The sequence below is a fragment of the Esox lucius genome, chromosome 25 (genome assembly GCF_011004845.1).
Source record: "Esox lucius isolate fEsoLuc1 chromosome 25, fEsoLuc1.pri, whole genome shotgun sequence".
Classification (NCBI taxonomy): Eukaryota; Metazoa; Chordata; class Actinopteri; order Esociformes; family Esocidae; genus Esox; species Esox lucius.
The window spans coordinates 21,628,263-21,640,575 of record NC_047593.1 but is presented as its reverse complement, the minus strand read 5'-3'; the positions used below and the strand labels follow the sequence as shown (position 1 = coordinate 21,640,575).

Here is a 12,313-nt window from a genome sequence, read left to right as displayed (position 1 = left end):
GGGAGGGAGGGAGAGAGGGAGAGATTGGAGGGAGGGAGAGATGGAGGGAGAGATGGAGGGAGAGATGGGAGGGAGAGATGGGAGGGAGGGAGGGAGAGATGGGAGGGAGGGAGGGAGAGATGGAGGGAGGGAGAGATGGGAGGGAGAGGTGAATGACTATCTTTTTGACACTTTTGTGTGCATTGTTTACTTAAAACAACTATAAAATCTGAGATTGTAGGTAATCACATATTTTATCAAATTACAATAAAAAATGAAGAAAACGTTTAGTTGCTGTTTACAATGCGAATAAAGCTCTTAAAATGAAATCAAAGTGAGATGGCGAGACACAGACAGAGAACAAAGGGAGAGGAGGGAGATGAAGAGGAGGGAGATGAAGAACAAGAAGAAAGTATCTTCCAGGAGATTTATTTTCTCAGAGAACCAGAACATTTATTGGGCTTCAGATTCTGTGATTGATGTTTTTGAATCTCCAACAACTGGGAGTCTTCCTAAGAGAGTGTCTCTCAGAGATTTACATGCTTAGCGCCTAATCATTAATTAATTCCCGTTAAAAAATTTTTTAAGGACAAACATGAATCATTCTGGTAACCCCTCAGACCAAAGTGTTAGACATGAGTCTTACACTGAACTATTAGATATGAATCAATCGTATACTGAACTAGATATGAATCACTCTTGTATCAATTCAGTCTAAACTATTGGATATTAATATTTTTTTCTCAACTCAGTGTGAACTATCAGGTTATAAATCCGTCCTCTATTCATTTAGACTGACTGAACAATATTTTATGCCATTTTCCATTTGTGCAAAAATCTTGATGTGCCCAAATGTGGTTACATCCCTGTTAATGAGCATCTGTCCTCTGCCATGATAATGCATCCCCCTGATGATGGGCTGTTAAGAAGCTTCCATGATAATGCATCCCCCTGATGATGGGCTATTAAGAAGCTTCCATGATAATGCATCCCCCTGACGATGGGCTGTTAAGAAGCTGCCATGATAATGCATCCCCCTGATGATGGGCTGTTAAGAAGCTTCCATGATAATGCATCCCCCTGACAATGGGCTATTAAGAAGCTTCCATGATAATGCATCCCCCTGATGATGGGCTGTTAAGAAGCTTCCATGATAATGCATCCCCCTGATGATGGGCTGTTAAGAATCTGCCATGACAATGCATCCCCCTGACTATGGGCTGTTAAGAAGCTGCCATGATAATGCATCCCCCTGATGATGGGCTGTTAAGAAGCTGATTAAACAGCATGATCATCATCCAGGAGCACCTTGTGCTAGGCAATATGTTTTTTGTGTTTTTCCTCACTTGGCCAGACCTTGTCTGTGACTTGGCAGTGCTGTTGAAATCAGCTGATATGTGCGTGTGTGGGAGAACTGCGTGTGTTTTTCAAATAACTGAGAAGAAAAAAAACAAATTGAAAAAAGTTAAGGAAAATTGTTATATCCCTGATGGCCATTTCCCTGATATGTATAAAATAGAATGTCATTCCCAACCATTTGGATGGCATCTTCTGGAAGTTCTAGCTAGGAAAGCACATAGAATTGTCTAAGAAGACAGTCTGTACATTATCAAGACCATGATCACTGAGTCTGTACATAGTCAAGACCATGATCACTGAGTCTGTACATAGTCAAGACCATGATCACTGAGTCTGTACATAGTCAAGACCATGATCACTGAGTCTGTACATAGTCAAGACCATGATCACTGAGTCTGTACATAGTCAAGGCCATGATCACTGAGTCTGTACATAGTCAAGACCATGATCACTGAGTCTGTACATAGTCAAGACCATGATCACTGAGTCTGTACATAGTCAAGACCATGATCACTGAGTCTGTACATAGTCAAGACCATGATCACTGAGTCTGTACATAGTCAAGACCATGATCACTGAGTCTGTACATAGTCAAGACCATGATCACTGAGTCTGTACATAGTCAAGACCATGATCACTGAGTCTGTACACAGTCAAGACCATGATCACTGAGTCTGTACATAGTCAAGACCATGATCACTGAGTCTGTACATAGTCAAGACCATGATCACTGAGTCTGTACACAGTCAAGACCATGATCACTGAGTCTGTACATAGTCAAGACCATGATCACTGAGTCTGTACATAGTCAAGACCATGATCACTGAGTCTGTACACAGTCAAGACCATGATCACTGAGTCTGTACATAGTCAAGACCATGATCACTGAGTCTGTACATAGTCAAGACCATGATCACTGAGTCTGTACATAGTCAAGACCATGATCACTGAGTCTGTACATAGTCAAGACCATGATCACTGAGTCTGTACATAGTCAAGACCATGATCACTGAGTCTGTACATAGTCAAGACCATGATCACTGAGTCTGTACATAGTCAAGACCATTATCACTGAGTCTGTATATAAAATTTTTCTCTGTTTTTCTGGTTGATTCTTTCCAGTGTGTGAAATTGTTTTCTTTTTGTTTTCTCACTATTTAGTTGGATCTGTTGCTCTGAGGCCTTCCAAGTCCTAACAACCAAACAGTGTTTGGATTCTGGGACTAATTGGAAAGTTCAAAGCCAGAACCTAAGTGTGATATGAAGATTAATAAGACCCTTTTGCCTTGTCTCTCGTATCCTATTGTATCCTATTGTATCCTATTGTATCCTATATCCTAACACCGACAATTTCGAGGTCCTTTTTGTTAATGAAAGGGATGTGAATGGAGGTACTATGTACTGTGAATGGAGCAGAAATCCTACAGTGGTATTTTTTCCTCAACCCGTTCCAGCTGTGATTTCGATATCCTTGCGCCCTCGCTGGGCTGAACCCATCACACAGTATCACTGAGATTATGGACATTCACCTGGCTTCCTGACATTCCTGAGCAAAAAAATCAGCTCTAATGTTAGTTGTAGGCACAGGTTTTTCACCGGCGTTGTTGTGTTTCCTATCAGAAATGTATGTCAACACCAAACTGGGTAAGACTTTGCTTCATTCATGTCTAGAAGAAATGCACAGTGTGGCTCCGTCTCTTCCTCTGCCTCCCCCATCAGCATCCCACCAATGCTGCCAAAGATGGCTGGCAGGTTCCAGGGCCTTTCAGGGGGCCAACCACCAGGGCAGTTCCCACCCTCCATCAGATCCTCCCAGGGTACTTATGAAGAGGTTCCACAGGAGCTCCTCAAACGTAATGCTAAAGGTTTGTGTGGACTGAAGCACCAGTCCTGACAACAGACGTTTAATTCCCAGGTCCAGTAGCAGAAAGGCAGGTGTCTCTTCCAAAAGTCATTAATATAAATGCTGAAAAGACTCCGGCTTAAGCTGCATCCCTGTGTCTGTTCTCCTTCTGCATCTGTGCTCAATGGACAGATTCAGTACCCATGAGGCTTTGCGTTTACCTTTAGAGGGTTGACCTCCAGCCTGGTTTGCCGAGGTAGCAGAATCTGTGGTAGGATCAGCACACACACATGCACGCGCGCGCACAGGATTTACTGTACGTGGCTGATGGTTCCCATGGTGCCAGTATTCTGTTGAGTTGGATTTTCCAGGCTGGATGTGGAACACTCAACATTCCAGAGTTCTCCTGGAATTCCACTTTGATGTTAGTGGACAGAAGAACCCTGGAGACAGTACCGGCTCTACTCTTGCCGGCGGTGTGTGAGTGTGTGGATGTGTGTGTGTGTAAGCATGTGTTTTATTCAGCCTTACTGACATATTTATTATCTGTCTGAAGACTGTGCTGAACACTTGGATACATTTCATTCATCACACCCTTCACTGGTGACTCATTTGCACACAGAAGTCTCTCTAGTGAGTCCGGTCAGACAGACAGGACTTATAACTGTTGTCTCTCTAGTGAGTCCGGTCAGACAGACAGGTCTTATAACTGTTGTCTCTCTAGTGAGTCCGGTCAGACAGACAGGTCTTACAACTGTTGTTTCTCTAGTGAGTCTGTTCAGAAAGACCAGTCTTATAACTGTTGTTTCTTTAGTGAGTCCGGTCAGACAGACAGGTCTTATAACTGTTGTCTCTCTAGTGAGTCCGGTCAGACAGACAGGTCTTATAACTGTTGTCTCTCTAGTGAGTCCGGTCAGACAGACAGGTCTTACAACTGTTGTTTCTCTAGTGAGTCTGTTCAGAAAGACCGGTCTTATAACTGTTGTTTCTTTAGTGAGTCCGGTCAGACAGACAGGTCTTATAACTGTTGTTTCTCTAGTTAGTCCAGTCAGACAGACAGGACTTAGCTGTTGTTTCTCTAGTGAGTCCACATACAGGTCTTATAACTGCCAGGCTCTGTCAACAGGACTGGTGGTTTATTTCCCCAGCATTTGGTTATGAAATATGGTTAATGATATGTTATGCTATAATGTTAATAATATCTTAGACAAATGGAGTGATTCAGAACATGAAATATGATTATTTTCTTAGTGTATTTAAAATATAAAGTGGGGGAATTTCGTAACCAAAGCACATTTTCACCCCTCTGAATGTACTGTTTCACCTTCATAAATAGTTCAAGATTGCAATGATGCCCTTTATCTGCTTGGCAAGTACTCGTTTGGTAAGGGATGTAGGGTTTGAGCACTGAGTTTGGAAAGGGATGTAGGGTTTGAGCACTGAGTTTGGAAAGAGATGTAGGGTTTGAGCACTGAGTTTGGAAAGGGATGTAGGGTTTGAGCACTGAGTTTGGAAAGGGATGTAGGGTTTGAGCACTGAGTTTGGAAATGGATGTAGGGTTTGAGCATTGAGTTTGGAAAGGGATGTAGGGTTTGAGCATTGAGTTTGGAAAGGGATGTAGGGTTTGAGCATTGAGTTTGGAAAGGGATGTAGGGTTTGAGCACTGAGTTTGGAAATGGATGTAGGGTTTGAGCATTGAGTTTGGAAAGGGATGTAGGGTTTGAGCACTGAGTTTGGAAATGGATGTAGGGTTTGAGCACTGAGCTTTCAGAAATCCAGAGTGAGTTGACAAGTACCTGAATTTTTACCTGTGTCACTTCCTGTGCAAGGTGAGGTCAGACTCTACAGGTGGTTACGGTCGTGTGGTTACAGTCATGTGGTTACGGTCATGTGGTTGTCCCTGTCAGTGTCTTCTGTTTGTGAGATCAGCAGGCAGTGTCACACACACACACATACACCCCCCCCCCACACACACACACTCACACATACCCCCCCCCCCACACACACACACACACACACATACCTCAGAGTTAACTGAGCATGTCTTGTGAGCTCTCAGCTCAAACTCTCCTTCTCTCTTTTAATCTGATTTAACATTCAATAAAACAAGACAGTCCCCCACAAAAAACACACATGCACATGCACCCCCACACACGCTCACCCCCAAAAAAAAAACCCCCGGCACACCCATGCAACCCCCCATTACGTGTACACACACACACACACACACACACACACAATTGTATATTTGTATCCTTTGAGGACCAGAAAACCAAACAATCCATGTTCCCTAACCTTAACCTCAACAACCTAATATTTATGCCTAAACTTAACCTACTTGTAATGCCTAACCCTAAACCTAACCTGTAATGCCTTAACCTTAATGTGACGTAAATTCGAACACTAAATCTTGTTACAAGTTTGTCCCTAAATTGAACCCTTATGATGGAATTCATTGTCCTTGTGGTAACAAGCAGAAGGTCCTAACAAGGGCTGTTATTTCGTATCTTACTGTCCTTGTAAGGAATTCTGGTCCTGATTCGATCTTTTAAAACAAAACATGTAAACACACTGATGTATTCCTTCTGGCATCTATCAGAATGTCCACAGTAAAATTTCATTTTAAACCAGGAATTTAAAATCTCTTCTCCCCTTTCAATTTTAAGAGGGACCGAATGTTTCTTCTTCATTCACAGACAGTTTTAGAACCTTATTGTCTTTTACAGAGTGATGTTTGACTTCCTCCTCAGCTTCAGGTGCCCACGTTGGGTTCTTTAGAGCCGTCTTGAGACTGGTACCACAGGAAGGTCACACGTGTTTGTAAAGCAGTGGTCCCGGGTTCAGGCCAGGCATGTGCCCAATCAGGAAGTGTTACTCTGTAAACAAACGTGTGACTTTTCACACCTAAGTGACATTTCAGAGACCTGAGTTGGGCTGGTTCCTTATGCTGTCTGGGTTTTGGTTCTGTCAGCAACCACCCCCTGACAGGATTCAAAAGACTCAGGTTCAGGTCCCTGGCAGATTCAGATACACACGCACGCACATACATACACACAAACACGCACACACGCACACACACACACACACACACACAGAACAGAACAGCGGTAGTGTTTTCCAGCTAGACGAAGAACAACACCATTGCCTCCTGCCACTGTCACAGTCGGCTGAACACAGATATTGGGGTGTTCTGTGGGTGGCATTGTGACGCCATAGGAGCTGATCTGACACACACACACACACACACACACACACACACACAGACTGTGACAAAATTGCCAGGCGGGATTCAAAATTGTGTTTTTGTAATATAATCTGTCACCTGTGGCCACACAGCTGTTGCCATGGTGTCTCATCTGTGCTCTGGGGTTTATTGTTTTGTTTTTCTTTCATTTTCTTCTCTATTTTTCCCTAGAGTTATTAAAGAGGGAATATTCTGTCATTTCAAAACCAGATGAGAAGAACTGCATTATGTTTTTCTGTCACTTCTCTTGGCCTATGTGTCCAGGCTAAATGCTAACTTGTTGCTAAGTAATGGTCTTCAAGCTAATCAGCGTGACCTCATCCTGAAAATATCAGAGATGTCTCATATTGGTAATTTACTGTTGTGGTTTTTTGTTGATAAATGTGTTGGTTGGCTTCACAAAGCAGTTTAGCCAATGATATTACACTTTAAACTCGAGAAGAATGCAGTGATTAATTTACATATGGATGTTTGATTCTGTGGTTGAGATGAATTGATGTGGTCTGTTTTTTTTATGATATGGCCTTTTAAATAAACTCTGATAGCAAGCCAGCTTTTAAAGCTTAACAGTCACAGGCAGACCCAGACAATAAGAACCAGCGTTAAAGTCAAGCAGACAAGGTATACATTTCATGCAGATGTAGTCTGCCTTTTCGGGTGTGTGTGTGGGTGTGTGTGTGTGTGGGTGTGTGTGTGTGGGTGTGTGTGTGTGTGTTTGTTTGAGGAGTTGAAGGGCTTCATGTACTGTTGTGGGGACATTATGGCGCTGTGTGTCTGCTAATCAAAGAGTGAAAAAAACTCTCTGATGGCAAATGTACAGACAGAGAGAGAGAGTGTGTGTGTTCTTTGTATTTGTATATTTAGTGTGTGTGTGTTCAGTGTATGTGCATTCTGACGCCCTTCTGACGCCCTTCTGGAAAAACTAGATGGGTGTTACTACTTTGCGCATTAATCTAGGTATTGCAAATTCTATTGATGATTGAACATTTCAGTCACTTCAGATCCAATGTTTTATGGGGGCCTATGGGTGAGTCAACTCAGTGAAAGACACAGAACACCACCGAACACCACCCAGAATACCACCGAACACCACCCAGAATACCACCAAACACCACCCAGAATACCACCGAACACCACCCAGAATACCACCGAACACCACCCAGAATACCACCGAACACCACCCAGAAAACCACCGAACACCACCCGGAACACCCAAACGCTACCCAAACGCTACCCAGAACAAATCAAACACCACCCAGAACACCCAAACGCCACTCAGATCACCCAAACGCCACCCAAAATACAACCAAACCCAACACAGAATACCACTGAACACCACCCAAACCAACCCAAACACCACCCGGAACACTCATACACCACCCAGAACACAACCAAACACCATCTAAAATGCCCTTGTAACTGTAAAATCATCAATACCTTGGGCGGGGCCAGAGGATTTTTAGGACATATTAGTTATTTCACCTGGTCAGATGTCTAGTCATTCTGCTCTGTATGTATGAGTGAATGTGTGTGTTTATTTTGTGTGTGTGAGTGTGTGTGTGTTTGGCAGTGTGCCCAAAGCATTTGATGTAGAATGCAGAGGGAGTGTGTTTTTGATTAGATACTGTGACATTGGTTTGACATCAGCCACACACACATTTCACCCGTCCTGTATGGATCCCAACTAATATTCTACTCCTATTTTACCCAACCCAACGCTGTTCTGAAGGAGCATTCCACGATCGTTGTGTTTTAATGTAGAGGTATTCCAGTTTTGTGTTAATAAATGTTACAGAAAGAGAGGGAGTTAAACCACACATCTGAAATACATACAGGAAATATATATTGAAAAGGCCACAAAACAATGTAATGGTTCAGTTTGACAACTCTGATCGGGCCACACAAACGGAACCCCAGGAGGTTGGAGCGATTTCTCATCACGGTAGTTGCCTCAGTAATTCGTTTTTTAATCCATCACAGCATGTTAACGTGAGTTTTTTCCCTTGTCATTTCTGGCCTATGGAGGCCTTTTCAGGGCCACGGAGAACAAAAAAGCCCTCTATCAAACTCTGGTTACTGGTGGCTTTGGAGTGGCTGCCCAGAAGGGGAATTTCAGTCATGTGTTGTATAAAATCATGCTTTCTTGCATGATAATTGGCAGTCAGGGAGTCAAGTGTTTGCTCTTTTTCAGCTGTTCAGGGTATACGATATGGCAGCGTAAAAATGACATCACATCAGGGCGCCACGCTTCTGTTACTATGATATTCTAAACCAGACGCTGAGTCTTGTAGAATATGCTTTTAAGAAATATGAGGCAAAGACGTAGATGTTAAGAAAGTTATGAAAGAGGGAGAAAGCCCAGAGTGTATACAGAAATATATGTAAGCAGAACATGCACAGAAGCTTTATGAATCCACTACGCAGTATGTACAGTCTCCACCCCCTTAAACCTGTTAACTTTGTGTTGTATAAACCTTTTAACTTTGTGTTGTACAAACCCTTTTAACTTTGTGTTGTATAAACCTGTTAACTTTGTTGTATAAACCTGTTAACTTTGTTGTATAAACCTGTTAACTTTGTGTTGTATAAACCTGTTAACTTTGTTGTATAAACCTGTTAACTTTGTCGTATACATTTCTTTAGAGTTCCTTACATTTACTTTCGTGTGTCCCCCCCTCATGTATGTACACGGCATTCTCCTGTTTTAAGGGACATTTTTATTATTATTGTGCAATTAAATTAGATTTTTAACAAAACAGTGTAATGTCGTGTCTCCTCGCGTTGCAATAGCTGTCCTTCATTGGCTGAGGTGAAACCGCCCCTTTTGACCTCCCAGAGGTCAATGACAACTCAGACAGGTTTTTGGTCCAGATGGTTTTTGACAGGATGAGATGTTAGTGAAGGGCTGAAACAAAAACCTGCAAACGTTGTAGAACTCTAATAATAAGTGTTGTCTTGTCCACAAGCTTTTGAACACCGGAGGTCAATCTCCTCAAGGTATCCAGTAGGTCAGGAATGACAAATAGTATTTTATACAGGGTGGTGTGTCCTGAGGAGAATCAGACAAGGCAAAACCATAAAAAGTGACATTCATTCAAAATGGCAAGTGTTGATGTTTCCACATTTCAGTTTTTTGGGGGTTGGGGATCTGGTGTCCATAGTTCATCTGTCTAATCCCCTGCAAGTAGAGAAAAATGAATCAATACCACTGCTAACGCATATATTCAAAATACACCCATCAGCCATATCATTATGACCACTGACAGCTGGTACTGAGAAAAAGGTGTCAGAACACACAGTGCATCGCAGTTTGTTGCGTATGGGGCTGTGTAGCCGGACACCAGTCAGGATGCACTATGGGAAGAAGGCAAGCCGGCGGAGGCAGTGTGATGCTTTGTGTAATGTTCTGCTGGGAAACCTTGGGTCCTGCCATTCATGTGGATGTTACTTTAACATGTATCACCTACTTGTGCATTGTTGCAGACCATATGCACCCTTTCATGGCAACAGTATTCCCTGATGGCATTGGCCTCATTCAGCAGGATAATGCACCCTGCCACAGAGCAAAAATGGTTCAGGAATGGTTTGAGGAACACAACAACGAGTTCAAGGTGTTGACTTGGCCTCCAAATTCCCCAGATTTCAATCCAATCGAACATCTGTGGGATGTGCTGGACAAACAGGTCCGATCCATGGAGTCCCCACCTCGCAACTTACAGGACTTAAAGGATCTGCTGCTAATGTCTTGGTGCCAGATACCACAGCACACTTTCAGATGTCTAGTGGAGTCCATGCCTCGATGTGTCAGGGCTGTTTTGGCGGCGAAAGGGGATCTACAAAATATCAGGCATGTGGTCATAATGTTATGGTTGATCAATGTATTTTCCTGTTGGATATGCATTTAAATTTCTGCATATGTTATCCTTCACATCATCAAAGCGTGTCTATTATCCATTTAGATTTTTAGTTATCAGTGTTTCAGTTACCAATGTTTGAGTTACCAATGTTTCAGTTACTAATGTTTCAGTTACTAATGCTTCAGTTACCAATGTTTCAGTTACCAATGTTTCAGTTACCAATGCTTCAGTTACCAATGCTTCAGTTATCAATGCTTCAGTTATCAATGTTTCAGTTACCAATGTTTCAGTTACCAATGTTTCAGTTAACCAATGTTTCAGTTAACCAATGTTTCAGTTATCAATGTTTCAGTTACCAATGTTTCAGTTACCAATGTTTCAGTTACCAATGCTTCAGTTATCAATGCTGCAGTTATCAATGCTGCAGTTATCAATGCTTCAGTTACCAATGTTTCAGTTACTAATGTTTCAGTTACTAATGCTTCAGTTACCAATGTTTCAGTTACTAATATTTCAGTTACCAATGTTTCAGTTACCAATGTTTCAGTTACCAATGCTTCAGTTACCAATGCTTCAGTTACCAATGCTTCAGTTATCAATGCTTCAGTTATCAATGTTTCAGTTATCAATGCTTCAGTTACCAATGTTTCAGTTACCAATGTTTCAGTTAACCAATGTTTCAGTTATCAATGTTTCAGTTACCAATGTTTCAGTTACCAATGTTTCAGTTACCAATGCTTCAGTTATCAATGCTGCAGTTATCAATGCTTCAGTTACCAATGTTTCAGTTACCAATGTTTCAGTTACCAATGCTTCCACTATTATGTCAGTTAATCTGTGACATTGCTTAGATGTCCCCAAAAAAGCTTGCCTTTGCTGTCCTCATATACGGTACAGTCTACAGTCTACAGTCTACAGTCTACAGTCTACAGTCTACAGTCTACATTGATGGAGTATTAGACCAACATACAGGTAACAGGAGACATCTGGTCATTGGTAGTTCATCATCAGGTAATGAAGAGATCAATACTGTAGCCAGGGTACTTCTTATTCTATAATTTGTGACCCCATTTTTCTCTGATCCAAATACACTAACAATCAATTTGTGAACATAGCCTTGCCTTGTCAAAACAACTACAGGTTCAATAGAGTCAAAGATTGAGCCGTGATCTCCTTTAATGTCTGGAACATACCTCTGATGTCCGAAACATTCTGTTCTGTATAGGAGTGCATTTCCCTAATAACCATGATTCAGTTGGCAGGCACCTGACCTACCAGAAGGAGGCTCTAGAAATGAAGCAACCAGTCCAACATCCACTTATCCAAATTGGCTGGCACTGTGCCAAACTGGTCCACCTTCTGCGGGATCCACAGGCATTGGCATTATACAGCGCCGGGATTTGAACTTCTGTCCACAATGACGCAGCTGTAGCCAGGCAGTGACTCCACTGTTCTTTCCAGTCATCCTCTTCCTTCCTCTCCCTCTCTTTCCCTATCTCCTCTTTCTTTCTATTTCCCTCTCCTCCTCTATCCATTTACCCCTCCCTCTCTTTCTTTCTTTCTTTCTTTCTTTCATTCTCCCTTTTTCTCTTCCCCTCTCCTCTTCTATCCAGTCATCCTCTCCCTGTATAACTGTGACTCAGCCTGGTCAATAGGAGTGTTTTTCAGGCCACAACTGGGCAAAGTAACTGCAGGAAGTCTGGGAGTTGTACGGGAGTTTCCCTGTGCCCTCTGGAACACAGTGTGTGTGTGGGTGCGTATGCATGTGTGTATGTGTTTGTGTGTGTGTGTGCGTGCATGAGGGTGTGTAAGTTTGTCCTTTGGAAGGCCGTTTGTAGGTGTGGACATTATTGCTTTGGAGTCACACATTCAGACGAGCGCTGGAACATTTAGAGTTGAGAACATATTTGTATTAAATTAGCGTGACCAAAGTTAACTGTATATGTTGAGACTATATCTGTTATAACAGTTAAGCACGCAATGAAGAGGTGCCCAATTATATTGACCACAGCTACTTAACCCTCCACTTTT

At 42.4% G+C, this 12,313-nt stretch overlaps 1 long non-coding RNA gene across 1 annotated transcript; it reads right to left on the bottom strand.

Annotated features, from left to right (window-relative positions):
- Window positions 1–9,124: 9,124 nt before the first annotated feature.
- Window positions 9,125–11,769, bottom strand: LOC105028572. The gene is made up of 2 exons (XR_829400.2): window positions 11,558–11,769; window positions 9,125–9,603 (listed from the first exon to the last, which is right to left on the bottom strand). It is a non-coding gene; the product is annotated as an uncharacterized LOC105028572 (long non-coding RNA).
- Window positions 11,770–12,313: the final 544 nt, after the last annotated feature.